The sequence below is a fragment of the Natator depressus genome, chromosome 3 (genome assembly GCF_965152275.1).
Source record: "Natator depressus isolate rNatDep1 chromosome 3, rNatDep2.hap1, whole genome shotgun sequence".
Lineage (NCBI taxonomy): Eukaryota > Metazoa > Chordata > Testudines > Cheloniidae > Natator > Natator depressus.
The window spans coordinates 167,023,302-167,037,951 of record NC_134236.1 but is presented as its reverse complement, the minus strand read 5'-3'; the positions used below and the strand labels follow the sequence as shown (position 1 = coordinate 167,037,951).

At 42.1% G+C, this 14,650-nt stretch overlaps 1 long non-coding RNA gene across 1 annotated transcript in view; it reads left to right on the top strand.

The window, feature by feature from the left end:
• The window catches only part of LOC141984179 (uncharacterized), a 111,663-nt gene extending 99,778 nt beyond the window's left edge, over positions 1-11,885 (top strand). Inside the window, exon 3 of the long non-coding RNA XR_012638676.1 lies at positions 11,872-11,885. This is a non-coding gene — a long non-coding RNA (uncharacterized LOC141984179). The remainder of the gene's footprint in view (positions 1-11,871) is intronic.
• The last annotated feature ends 2,765 nt before the right edge of the window (positions 11,886-14,650 follow it).

Here is a 14,650-nt window from a genome sequence, read left to right as displayed (position 1 = left end):
TCAAGTCCTTGATACAATCTTCATGGTCCTTCTAGAGTCCTGGAGGGGATTCTAGATGTGCTTCTAAGGGTAAGTTGTTAAGAAATACACCTGGAATGACAATTTTTTCCAGGGAGGAAGAGAGATGGGAATGTTTAGGCAATGTCCTGGCAGGGACTAGAAAGAAAGACTTAATGGCAGATGTTGTAAAGTGTGGACTTTTTAAAAGACAAGGAAGCTTAGTTTTTGTCCTGTCTGAGCTTGAATGGGCTGGAATCTTCATTCTGCTTCATTTGCTAAAGAGTACTAATGTAAGTACCAGTAGCCTTAAATAGTATAGAACCAGTCTACCCTGAGGACAGTCCATTTCCATATGTCCTGCACTGGTAACTGTGGAAGGTGGGTATAGAACCACTGACCATTTCATGGTACCATTATGAGAGGACAGGAAACAGGGCTTGTGAATCTGGAATAACTCCACTGCATTATTATACACAAATGTACATCTGTGGACATCTTTCTTCCTCTGAAGTGAAGGAGGTTCTGATTACGGGACAGACCTTCCTGTAGAAGGGGCAGATAGGTGATGCTTCCCCTTCTCCCAACAGAGAGGCAGGAAGATTAGGAGCCCCAAAAGCTCCTCACCCAGGCATTAGCTCCTCCTGTTGACCTCATTTCAAATTCCCCTGCTTTACGTCTTGATTCCTCCAGCCAATAAGGAGTTTGGAGGGGAAGAGCCCATGGAGCAGATTGAAGTCTCCCTCAGCTTTGAGGGAAAGGGTGGTGTGGGGCGTGGGGGATTGTGGCCTCTCTTCCTTTAACTCCTGCCCCTAAATTCTAATTTATTTTTGTTGTTGATTTTGTTCAGTTGGACACAGAGAGCAGCTTCTTTTCAGAGATGCATCAAAATAACTGGTCTTTTAAATTAAATTAACACAAGGCTGGTTTTTAAAACACAAAGGGGTACTTTGTGTGAAAGGAAAACAGATTAAATCCTTCTGAGGCAGTGACTCAGCAATTTCAGGTCTCTGGTGTGACAGCCAGTGACTGAAAGTTGTTACCATCTGATGGCTGGCTAGTGGCCTGCATGCAATTGGTGGGTTTGTGAGTAGTTCCAACGGACCAGTGTTCTTCCACGTTTTGAAGAAAAAAAAATCACCAATACAGCTGGCACTAATTGGCCCCCTTGCTGGCAATCTCAACAGAAATGCCAAGGCCTAAATGGTCATAAAATCCCAATCAAACGCTTAGAAAACCTCTCTTCAGGTCAAGGTTGAGGTGCATTGGTAGGAAGTGTGGGGGAAGCTGCTGCTGCTTTGTCTGTACCTGATCTTCGGATAAACAGAGACCTTCATTCTCCAGGTCTGTGAGACTGGCACCTTTTGTGAGCACTGAAGAACAGGAGCTTTGGCTTTTCAGACAAGTTTATTTTATTGCGTTAAATGTTGTGCTTTAAAAGCTGTGATGTGTTCCGGGTTTGTGGTAAGTGTCCGGAAGCATGGGGAGTTCCCACCCTGTTCCTAACACAGGGTATGTAGTGCAAACTTACCCCCTTCCTCGGGTTTGGCTTTAATAGAGACTCCGGTAAGAACCACCAGGAAACCTGGGGCTAACCTTTCTCCCCAAGACTAGTTCTTCCTCTGTCTCCAAGAGAGGGGAAAACAACATCTTTTATACGGGGACTGCACACAGAGCTTTCAGAGAGCAAGATTAGGATACAGGCTCTTCCAGGACTTTCACCCCACAATCTATTTTGTAGAATAGACAAAGAATCCATAAAAAAAAACAACCTTGGATACTTCTCTTGTCTTTGCTGAAAACTTCTGCAGTCTTACTTATTACACATGCTGTGTTCATATGGATTTCTCGCTCAGACCCAAGGGATCTTGATGATGCACTTTTTGACTAATGCCCTGCAAAACCAGTGGGTATTAACTCTGCCAGGAGTAGGTAACATTTGCAAAAGAAACTGTTTCAGTTGGTGTTTTCTTCCTTAATGTTCTATAAAGCTTTTGTGCTGCAACAGGCTCAGATGAGCATTTCATTCCAGAGTTTATTCCAGAATATGGTTGCTCCCAAACTCAAGAGCCACAATGCTCTAGTCAGAACAACCATATCAAACTACAGCTAAAATGTAATTTCATGCTTTGATTATCTAAACTAATTAATTGTAACCCTTCTGCCTGTCAGAGTTGGCAGCAACAAGGGCCGGGTTCAATATCTAGGGGATCCATTCCAATAACACAATGCAAACCGGCTCGAGCCTCCGCCCAGTGACCTGGGACAAATATATACCACCCCCGCTGGGCGCCTCCAAGAGGCAATACTTCCCCTCTCGCAAGCACATAGTCTGAGTGTAGCAAAAAGCCTTTTAATAACAGAGAGAAACAATGTGGCATTATGTTGGGGAAACACCACCAACAGGATTCATAACACAACCCATGAGCAAAAAAAACCCACCCCAAGCAAATTGGGGCATGCTCTTTCCCTTTGGTTCTTGAGTCCAGCAACCCCAAATCACCCAAAGTCCCAAAAGTCCAATGACCCAAAAGTCTCTGTTCCTGGTCAGGGCAGCCCCAGAGTTCGAAAGTTTATCTGCAGAGCTTTACCTCCCAACTTGGGTGGAGATGGGGGTGGGGGTAAGAGGCACCTTACATGATCTGAAGCTGACCACCCCACAGCTCCATAGGCCTCCACTCCGCCAGCCGCCCCACGAACTGCTTCGCTCAGCTCTGCTCTGCGGCCCACAAGCAGCTCCCGCCGTCCCACGAACTGCTCCGTGTCCCACCAGCAGCTCCCGCCATCCTATGAACTGCTCCACCAGCCTGTCCACAAGGCACTCCAGCCGTCCCACAAACTGCTCCACACTATATCTTCAGGCTCCCTCACTACTTAACACAACGCTCAGTGATTTCAGCTCTTAGGTGAATTCAGCTTGTAGTAGGGGAGCTTCAGTGCTGGTGCACCATTAGCCCAAAGTGAGCTCAGCAGCCTGTAACTAGACTCCTAATGAAATCAAAATTAGCTCTGATATTCCACAGTGGAGAGAGGAGGAAGTGCAATTAGCATGTAAGGCCCTCACCAAGGGGCCCATGCCACCAAGTATTAATACTTATCCCCAACCTCTCTCAATTCACAGAGTTTTGGAACCCATGACCCTTGCCTAGCGTGTGCTACTTAGTTGATGGTGAGTCCCTCCATCATAACAAAAGGCCAAGTACAGTTCCAAGCACAGTTCCCATAATCAGGGTAATAACAATTTATTCTTCCTGCCCCAATAACAGAGACACTGGGGATCCCACAGCAGCCAAAGTGACCATTTGGGCAGCTATGGCCTCATTCTAGGCGGGGTGGGTGTGCCTATGCAAATGAGATTGGCCCCTGAAGTTCTTTTCCACAACTTGCCACACCTCACCACCAGATGTCAGGGTGGAGCTCATCCTGACTCTGCTTACATAAAAATATGTAATGGGGAGGGAACACTTCCAGACCTGGCCTCCTTTTGGGAGGTACAGCTTATGCCTGGATTCTGGTGCCTGCAATTCTATCTGTGGATTCTTCCACTTAAGGACCTCAAAGCATTTTCCAACATGAATGAATGAAACAAGCCTCCAAGCCGCACTCAGATGACGTATTATCATCCCCATTTTCTAAACTGAAGTGCAGAGGGTTTAGGCAATTTGCTCATGCATCAAGTTTTTGATGAAAGTGGGAATAATTCCAATCTCCAGATTCTCAGTTCTCTGTTAGGCCAGTGGTGGCAACCTGCAGCCCGTCAGGGTAATCCGCTGGCAGGCCGCCAGACCGTTTGTTTACATTTGCACAGCCGTCCGCAGCTCTCAGTGGCCTGGGCGCCACTTCCTGCAGCTCCCATTGGCCAGGAACAGCAAACCATGGCCACTGGGAGCTGTGGGTGGCCGTGCAAATGTAAACAAACGGTCTGGTGGCCCACCAGAGGATTACCCTGATGGGCCACAGGTTGCCTGCCACTGCACTAGGCTATATTATTCTCTCATGCCTCCTTACAACATTTTATGAGAAATAAGCCTCTTTTAATGGAGAACTTTAAGTAATGGGAGAATGGAAACATGTACATAAAGAAAAAACATGAAATACTGTATATGAACCAGACCTTCTCTGGCTTGCATCACTGTTACACTGATAACATCTTGTGTAAGGGGATATCTACACACAAACATGCACCAGTTCAGTTAAACCATTTGGATTAAACGGGTGCAAAAGGCTATGTGGACACTCTCATTTCAGAGTGAGTGACTTTTTTTAGTATAGCTTAAACCTGTTCCTAACAGATTTAAGGTAAACTGAAATAAGTGTGTTTATAGAATCTTTTACACCAGTTTAAATAAATTGGTTTAAAATCACACCTTAAACTGGTGTAACTCAGTATCTCAGGGCTTGTCTGTGTGCATAAAGTCCCCACTGAAGATATACTGGTTATCTGTTTTGACAGGGCATTAATGGATACATACTAAATAAACTTTTTTTTTTCTTTTTTGCACTTTTCTGGCTGCAAAAATGGCGTTACTTGACTCTGGAAATCTGATAAGGCACCAACACAAAAATTCTGGATCACAGATGGATAATCAGCTGAATATGAGTCCCCAGTATGATGCTGTGGCCAAAAGGGCTAATGCAATCATTGAATGTATAGAGAGGAATATTAAGTAGGAAGAGGGAGGTTATTTTTAACCTCTGTATTTGGCACTGATCTGATTACTACTGGAATACTGTGTCCAGTTCTGGTGTCCATACTTCAAGAAGGATGTTGGACTATTGGAGAGATGCAGAGAAAAGTCACACGAATGATTAAAGTACTGGAAAATGTACCTTATAGTGGAATACTTAAGGAGCTCAATGCATGTAGCTTATCACAGAGAAGGATAAAGGGTGACTTAATCACAATCTATAAATACTTACATGGGACTGTCAAATCTGATAATAGTGGACTCTTCAGTCTATCAGACAAAGGTATGGAATGGAAGTTGGAGCTAGACAAATTCAGAATAGAAATAAGGCACACTTTTTTAACAAGGAGGATAATTAACTATTGGAACAACTTACCAAGCGTTATGGTGGATTCTCCGAGACTGAGAATCTTTAAATTAAGATGGGTGGTTTTTCTAAAAGCCATGGCCTAGTTCAGTCACAGCTATTTTGATTGATGCAGGAATTAATTCATGGAAGTCCTTTAGATTTTGTTATGCAGGTCAGACTAGATGATCACAATGGTCTCTTTTGGCCTTAAAATGTATGAATATGAAATGCTACCAGTGTAGCCCCATCAAGAATTCTTGCTGCTATGCTGAGAAATGGGAGCATGACTTTTGCTTGAAGTGTAATTTATTTCTGGTGCTTCTTAAAGAAAAAATAATAAATGGACTTCTGAATGAAAACTGTTCAATACCTCAGTGTTTTTGGACTGCAAACAATATTTATCAAAATTTTATTTGATTGCCAAATGACCCTTTTTCTGTTCCTAATATGCTGAGATCTACACTCCCACCTGGCTGTACCTTCCCTTACAAATGTCTTTGACTTCCCCTTGAAATCACTTGTACTATATTCACAGACCCACTTGGAATTCTTGTATTCTGTTTAAATTTGTTGCTTTGTTAGATTCAATAAACAGACCTTTTATAAAGACAGAGAAAATGAAATGATGGAACGCTGAAAGAAAGAAGATAAAAGATAGGAAAATGAACGATACTAAGAGTGCAAGATATAGCTGTATAAGGTTAAACTAAGGCCAGTTAACCAGTCACTGGGCAAGGAGTGAGTTGTCAGTGTGCCCGCTATTGGGTCGCAAGACAGACAGTATAAGTCTCAGTGAGCCAAATTCTGTTTTGTTAAACGGGTACTCCTCCACCATTATCAATGGAAATATGCCCTCCAGAGGGGAATCCTCTCTTAGAGCTTCATTTGCTAATCTCTCATGTAACGTAAGGGTTTTTCATGACTTGCTTTAGTCATAGATTCCAGGGAACTTTGTGATCATCTGTCTGACCTTCCCCAAAATAATTCCTACAACATCTCTTTTACAAGCATATCTGGTCTTGATTTACAAATTATGTGTTAGTAGTACCAGCAGTGTGATAAGGGCAGCATAAAAGAACATTAGAAACAAGCATCTGCATTAGCCACCAACATGAAGGTGGTGTGGCTAGGGAAAACGGAGCAAGGCCAGCTGCACTCCCAGCTACTAAAAGAACCCCGTGGGGGCCCATGACAACCAACCAAACCTAGAGAACCTCCAAGGCTAATTTACTTCTGCTCTAAGTTGTTTCTCAGGAGTGGACTGGTGCTCAGTGGCCCAAGGATAAAAGTGCCACGAGCCGTGCTTGGCACAAAATGGCCAGGCCCAAGGATCTTTGTTCAGAAGGTTACAAGTCAGCCTACGTATTTATGAAGAAATATGATGACTCTTCTTGGATTCCATTAAATAGGATTATAGTGAGTGCCGTTTAAAAGTTGTACTGTAGGGGAGATTAACTGCCTGCACTGTAGAAGAATATTAGTCCTTCATATAAGCTCAGATAAATCAAATACTGCAAAAAATGAGGAAAATTTTATTGCTTATCAGTGATTATATATGTAAAGTTAAATTTCTATTGATGAAATCTGTAAAGAGAAGTATCTGTGGTCTTACATAAGAAAGTCTAATATGAGTGGTGGGGATGCATCGCTTTTCTATGCTGGTAAACGTATGAAATATGATTTTACTAGGCTGTGCTGCTGGGGTTAGTACCTGGAGGAAACCCACCTCTACTGCGATGCAGTTGTATCCTTTTTATCGTTACTTCATCCTTTCCCAAACCCTACATTTGTTTGTTTTGCCCCTGTTATAGCTCCTTGTAACCTGGACTGTAAATTCTTTGAAGCAGTAGACCATCTTTTTTTTTTTTTTAATAGCGGTTTGTACAGTACCTCGTGCAGTGGGGTGCCACCATAATACAAAAATACTAATCGTTCCAAGAAGTCAAAGGTGTACTGCTAACAATACAATACCCAGTAATAAACATTTGTGGGATCAAGCTGTTAATACCCAGTAGCATCCATAGCAGATCAGGATGAGCATTAGTTGGCTGTATTTCTCAGGAATTACCAGTTTCCTGGCATGAGAATCAAGGTGATGAAACATAAGCAGGGCTGGTTGCCCAATAAGGGCAGGCACTCCACTCCCTTGGGAAGAGTCCTTAGCTAGAAGGTTATACAAGGGAGTTAGAAGTACATGCTGTGGACAGTAAACCCCAATGAGGGCCCCAATCCTGGACCATTCAAGTCAATGGACACTTGACCATTGACTTTAATGGATGCTGGATTAGGTCTTAGGAGTGCTCTGTCTCCCCTTCGCTCCTTATGGTACATCTCTTGATGGACAATCCAGACTTCAGGGCACCCAACTAGGTGAGACCGTTCATTCAGGTAGTTTAAGTGTATGGGAGGCAGCCCTGAATGGTCACATTATGGAACTGCTGTGAAACTATTAATCAAATATCGGAGTAGCAGCCGTGTTAGTCTGTATCCGCAAAAAGAACAGGAGTACTTGTGGCACCTTAAAGACTAACAAATTTATTTGAGCGTAAGCTTTCGTAGGCTACAGCCCACTTCATCGGATGCATAGAATGGAACATATAGTAAGAAGATGATATATATATACATACGCATACAGAGAACTTGAAAAGGTGGAGTAAGAGGCTAATTAATTAAGATGAGCTATTATCAGCAGGAGAAAAAAAACTTTTGTAGTGATAATCAAGATGGCCCATTTAGACAGTTGACAAGAAGGTGTGAGGATACTTAACATGGGGAAAAATTCAATATGTGTAATGACCCAGCCACTCCCAGTTTCTATTCATACCCAAGTTAATGGTATCTAGTTTGCAAATTAATTTCAATTCAGCAGTCTCTTGTTAGAGTTTGTTTTTGAAGTTTTTTTGTTGAAGAATTGCAACTTTTAGGTCTGTAATCGAGTGACCAAAGAGATTGAAGTGTTCTCCGACTGGTTTTTGAATGTTATAATTCTTGACTTCTGATTTGTGTCCATTTATTCTTTTACGTAGAGACTGTCCAGTTTGACCAATGTACATGGCAAAGAGGCATTGCTGGCACATGATGGCATATATCACATTGGAAGATGTGCAGGTGAATGAGCCCCTGATGGTGTGGCTAATGTGATTAGGTCCTATGATGGTGCCACTTGAATAAATATGTGGACAGAGTCGGCATCGGGCTTTGTTGCAAGGATAGGTTCCTGGGTTAATGTTTTTGTTGTGTCGTGTGTGGTTGCTGGTGAGTATTTGCTTCAGGTTGGGGGGCTGTCTGTAAGTGAGGACTGGTCTGTCTCCCAAGATCTGTGAGAGTGAGGGATCATTTTTCAGGATAGGTTGTAGATCTTTGATGCACTGGAGAGGTTTTAGTTGGGGGCTGAAGGTGATAGCTAGTGGCGTTCTGTTATTTTCTTTGTTGGGCCTGTCCTGTAGTAGGTGACTTCTGGGTACTCTTCTGGCTCTGTCAACCTGTCAAGTTTTTTCACTTCAGCAGGTGGGTATTGTAGTTTTAAGAATGCTTGATAGAGATCTTGTAGGTGTTTGTCTCTGTCTGAGGGATTGGAGCAAATCTTAGAGCATGGCTGTAGACAATGGATCGTGTGGTGTGTCCTGGATGGAAGCTGGAGGCATGTAAGTAAGAATAGCAGTCAGTAGGTTTCCAGTATAGGGTGGGGTTTATGTGACCATTGCTTATTAACACAGTAGTGTCCAGGAAATGGACTGCTTGTGTGGATTGGTCTAGGCTGAGGTTGATGGTGGGATGGAAATTGTTGAAATCATGGTAGGGAGCCTGGAACTTTGCCTCTATTTCATTCAAAGAATCGCGAGACAGAACTAGGCAGGGCCCTGACGAATGACCATGGCCTAAATGTTGAGTGAGAACCTTTCAAAGATATGAGAGAAAAAGATGATGATAAAATATCCTCTGGAAGCATTGTTTCCAGTATAGGGTAGTGGAAGGAAATAATAAGGGTGGAAGAAGCTTCTAGACAAAGGAGTCTATTTAAAAACACTATGTTTGTCAATGTGATAAACATCATTCAAAAGCAAATAGCAGCTGCAAAATATGATAAAAATCACTTGAAAAGTTCATTGATTTTGTGGTAAAACTGTAAGTACTTCACTTCATTATAATTGTTCCTCTCATGCTCTCAAATCTTGTACTTGAGCTGCAAGTGCATTCTGGTCAGAGTTGCATTCAAAAAATAGGCACACAAAGACAATGAAGCTCAACTGGAGAGATACTTTAATCATGAGCTAATTTACAAACCAAAGCAAAACAAACTAATTTTTGTCTAAGTTTATTACAAGATGCTAATTCTGTGCTTAAATTATTTTTTTTAACCTACAAAAAAATCTCTTATCTTCCTAATTAAATTTTCTGACTTGGCTTATGTGGTTGTGTGGGCTTTTTTTTTTTTTTTGTATGAAGACAATATGCATGTGTTATTCAAATGTGAGTTCCTACTTAGTATAAACTCATCTAAACATTGTCTTGATAGAACTAAACTAATGATAGTCCTCTCTACAATCATATTCGTTTGCCCTGTAGATATATTTAAAGCATTGAAGTGAGCAGCTTTTATGGAGGAGAGACACATGTGAAATGGAAACTCTGCTAAGTGTATGCCTTCTAAAATTTGTAAGAAACTTTTTTTTAATACTCACAATGTTGAGACAGGACAAACACTGCAAAGAAAATTTTGTGAGAATTTTTCTGAATAAAAAAAAGTGAATATAATATATGGTTCATTATCCATATGTATGTATGTATGTGTATCTGCGCAAGTGTTTTATGTGAATTTGTATTTTCATTAATATTTGTTCCATACGTATTTGCATAGCCATCTTGAAAGTTCTTTAGCCTCAGTTTTAGAAGGCAAGTAAACACATAGCTGACTTTAAGCATGTTAGTCACATTGACTTGTAATGGCTCCTGGGGCGTCTCAAATGCTTAAAGTTAGGCACATGTTTAAGTACCTTGCTGAGGGGTCTTTGTGGGCTTGGCATCCCCCAGTGTGGGAGCAGAAATAATACTATCTGATGTAGATGACTCTATACACAGCGTGAATAGTGAATTATGAAGAGTAAGCTGAAGTACGTTTGCCATTCATCAAATAATTCTGTAGAAAAAACAAATTCATAAAAATCAAAGTCTGCTAATGAACAGAAAAAAGGGGCAAATAAATTGTTTCCTGCAAGTAGTTTGATCAACTCTGCTTAGTTGATTATACTGTAGTGTTTAAAATACTTGACTTTCTTATGGGGTGATTCAGTCCTAGATACACATTTATGCTAAACAATAATAAAGGACTCAAGTCTTTCAACTAAGCAAAGCTTAAACCTTTCAAAAAAACCCCACCCCATCATTCCAATAAAGTAAGCTCACACCAAAGCAGAAAGTCTGTAAAAGTACAAGCCCTGTATTTTTAGGGATAGCTCATGGCATCGTTTGTCTGCTAGCTCATCTTGTTTGTCCTCCTTTTCCTACTGCCTTGTTTACATATTAGGCAGCCCCTGCTGCAGCACTGGGGCTCTCAGTGCGATATATCCTTTTCATCACCCAAGGCAAAGATGGTCCTAGACCTTGTACCAGCTGGCTGAACTGTGTTTTCTGGGGATTCCTCTAGGATTGTCTTCTCCAATTTGTTTTGACTGATTTGCTGCTGGTCAGGCCTGGATGCACCACCTTGAAGAATCTTCTCTCTCTCAGGCTCTCCCTCTATCAGCTGGCTAATTAGTGCTTTCTGGATGTTTTTGTTTAAGCAGACCCTCTAAGTCTCTGCTTGTTTCCTCTTTCCACATTTCTACTTGATTCTTCTAACAGTCTGAACTTGGTCACCCTGCTGTACTCAACTGAATATACCTCTCAGTGCTGCTGTCAGCAATCTGTAATCCTATCACTGCCTATTTGTCAGGTTTCCCAGAAGCCAGGACATTCATGGCTGTTCAGTCCTTTTCTAATGCTCCTGTGCACGCATTAGAAAAAGGCAATGATGCAATTACGGGTACAGTGTATATAAGAACATTACGGCTACATTATAGAAAATCAGAACTTAACGATCCTGCACACTACTTTCCATTTTCTCCTCATGTTGATGAGATATGCAGCAAGTTTCAGAAGGGAAAAGTTGCTGTAGGGATTGTAAAAGTTACACAGTTCTACTTAACACATTGCTGTTATATGTATACGTATGTATATTGTGAATTTTAGTGCTTATGAGGAGGGGGCCAGATTGGGAGCGTTAATGACTGAAGTCCTGTATTATCCACAGAACTGGTTTAGCACAAGGAATGGCAGTATTTAACTTTTCAGTCAATGTGCCTTGAGCTTGTTTTTGGAGTTACAGGGGTTTGAAGTTAAATTAAGCCTTCATGCCAATTCAATCTTGGTTTTCTCCACTTGAGACAAAAAGAGGTGCCAACTGATCGCAGATACATTGGTAGTTATTGAAATATGGACAAAAGTCTACTAGGTTTGAAGTTAGAAACTTATTTTGCATAGGCCATAAAAATCATCATATGATATTGACTTTTGTTACAAGTGAGCAGATTCTGCATTCATGTCACTAATGCTCCATTCCCATTACCAGTCCCCTGAGCTATTTAGATACGCCCTCCCACTGTATTTCTTTTTCAACAAAACCTGTATTCTAATCAAATTAATTGCAGGATAGTTTTACAAGTTTTATAGCCTAAAATCCAACTCATTAAAGTAAAATTTTTTAAAAGACAGGTTTGTTGCTACAATGTCCTGTGAAATTTCCTCGGGTAATCTTCTGTGATAATGACTGACAGCTCTATTTTCTTATTTTGTCACCAGCGCATCGTGTGTGTGTCACGGGGTGTCTTCCTTTGAGTGAATAAGGAGAACATCTTTGCAGCTCCAGTCCACATCAGCTCAGATGGCACTTCATCTGCACTGGCAAACCAGGAAGTGGATTGAGCAGTCCACTGTCAGCTTTTATAACATGCACCTCTTTCACACGCTCAGTGTTGGAGTACCCAGTCGTGTCCTTGATTTAGGTTTTCCATATGGCAATGTGCAGTTCTACTTGGATATTTCACATGCAGCATAGGGAGTAAGTATAATTCAGTAAAAGTAAAGCTTACCAAAATCACATTAAAATTCATATTATTAAATGGAATGACAGAAACATGTAGTATTTTATAATTATAAACCAAACATATTTCACAGTTATGTGGCCATTGACTTCAGTGGGGTTTACAGTGAGGTGTCTGAGAGGAGAATTTGCCCTGTTCATCTTTAAATTGTGCACAGAATCTTAACATTGCTGTGTACAGTAGGGAAGAAGAATTCCTTTCACAACAGGTATTATTGCATGAAATCCTATTTCATGTGTTAAACATGAGGTCAGTCCAGGGGCATATTTACACAGTGCATTAGTCCTCATCAGAGGGATATAAATTCTAGTGTGCACTAATTGGCCCATGTAGACCCTGCTAGCACATACTAAAAATTCCCTTGTGCATGTTACTGTAGTCCTGTTTAAAACAGGACTACATTAATGTTCACTAGGGAACTTTCAGTGCATGCCAGCAGGCTCCACGTGGGCCAGTTGGTGCGCAATATGCTAGTGCACGCTAGAATTTACATCCCTCTGGTGTGGACTAATGCACCATGTAGACAAGCCCATGATGATCATGGCATTAAGATCTGGGAGAGTTAGGTTATTGGTAGTAACGGATGAACTAATTCAGATAATACTGACTCACCATTTTTTGGAAAACTCAAGCAAAGCCAAGCCCACCTATTTGTGATGTCTGAAAATATCTGTCTCTCTTATTTATCCCCCTTTAAAAGCACATTTGTGCCCCTCTGTCATTCCAAGTTTTATCTGGGTGTGGAAGTGCTGAAATAGTAAACGAAAAAGTGGTTGCTGTGTGCCTCATCTACTGAGTGGGTTCACCTGTAACCTGGCAGCTGATGTCACTTCTGGGACTAGGATGAATATAAGGAAAACTACTTGTTTTGTAATTCTGCTATCTTGAATGCATCATGCCACGAGATTGTGGCTTTTGAGTTTCAAATCTCCAGCGTGACAGAGGCTGAGAACTCCCAAAGTTAAAGAGTTTTGGAGATCTTTACCACCCGTACAATAACAAGTGGAAGATTATAACTCTACAGTGTGAATGGTGCAGCCCAGCGGTGCCTTCAAATTGTTAGTTCTTTTTTCAAGCAAAAGATTAGAATATTTAACCTGTGTCAACATGTCTTATTTACTTTGTAGGGAATGGAAGATGGTTGCATAAAACCAAACACCTCCCGGGGATTAAGGAAGAAACAACGTACATAGCCACAAATACAAAAGCGTATCACTTACAAGAAGAACTCTTAAACTCTTAGGGGAAGGTATGTGTGTGTGTCTCAAATAAGAACAAAACTCTGGGAGAAGATAACTTCAAAATAAGTACACCTCTACCCCGATATAACACGACCCGATATAACACAATTCAGATATAACACGGTAGAGCAGCGGTCTGGGGGGCGGGGCTGCGCACTCCGGCGGATCAGCACGTCAGCATGTCTGGCTCCGACAGGCTGCTCTGAGTGGCGTGTTAAGGGTGCTGGGCTGGGACCAAGGGGTTGGATAAGGGGCAGAGGGTCTTGGGGGGCAGTCAGGGGACAGGGAGCAGGGGGGGTTGGATGGTTCGGAGGTTCTGGGGGTGGGGCGGTTATGGGAAGGGGAATGGGGGCGTTGGATAGTGTGGGAGTCCTGGGGGGCCTGTCAGGGGGCAGGGGTGTGGATAGGGGTCCGGGCAGTCAGGGGACAGGGAGTAGGGGGTGGGGTCCTGCGGGTGATTAGGGACAGGGGGGTCTCTGGAGGGGGCACTCAGGGGACAAGGAGCAGGGGGGCTTAGATAGGGGGTGGGGTCTTGGGAGGGGTGGTTGGGGCAGGGGGTCTCTGGAGGGGGTAGTCAGGGGACAAGGAGGGGGGGGGAGTTGGATGGGTCGGGGGTTCTGAGAAGTCAATCAGGGGGCAGGAAGTGACTATTAATAACGGAAATGCTCAAGGCCAAAGCAAGTTTGATATAACGCGGTTTCACCTATAACGTGGTAAGATTTTTTGGCTCCCAAGGACTGCGTTATATCAGGGTAGAGGTGTAAAACACAAAGTAAGTTATTTTTCTTTACCATCAACCACCATCACAGGATTTTTCCTCTTTAGAGAGTCAGAAGCTCGAAGGATATCCCAAAAAGGTAACAATAGACATGGCCATAGGCAGGGTGAACAAGGCCAATGCAAATGAGACAGAAGTTTTGTTAATTTTAATATCCTGGAAGGAGTAAATTGCTTCTGAAACAACATGAAGCTTATAGCTTTTTAAGACTCTAGGATGTGGCCTGAAAAATAAAAGCTTTCTAAATATTTGCCTAACTTAAGGAACAGAGAGAGAAGTGGGAGGATTGAGTTTTACAAATTCAGAAACAGATTCCATAGGAATGAGATGTCAAAGCAAGAATTCTTCTGAGCAGACAAATCCAAGTCGTAGTACATGAAAGTGCATGGAGTAAGGACTGTGTGGCTGCCCTACATTTATCTTTGCATAAAAGATCAGTGAGAGAAGTGGAGGAACCT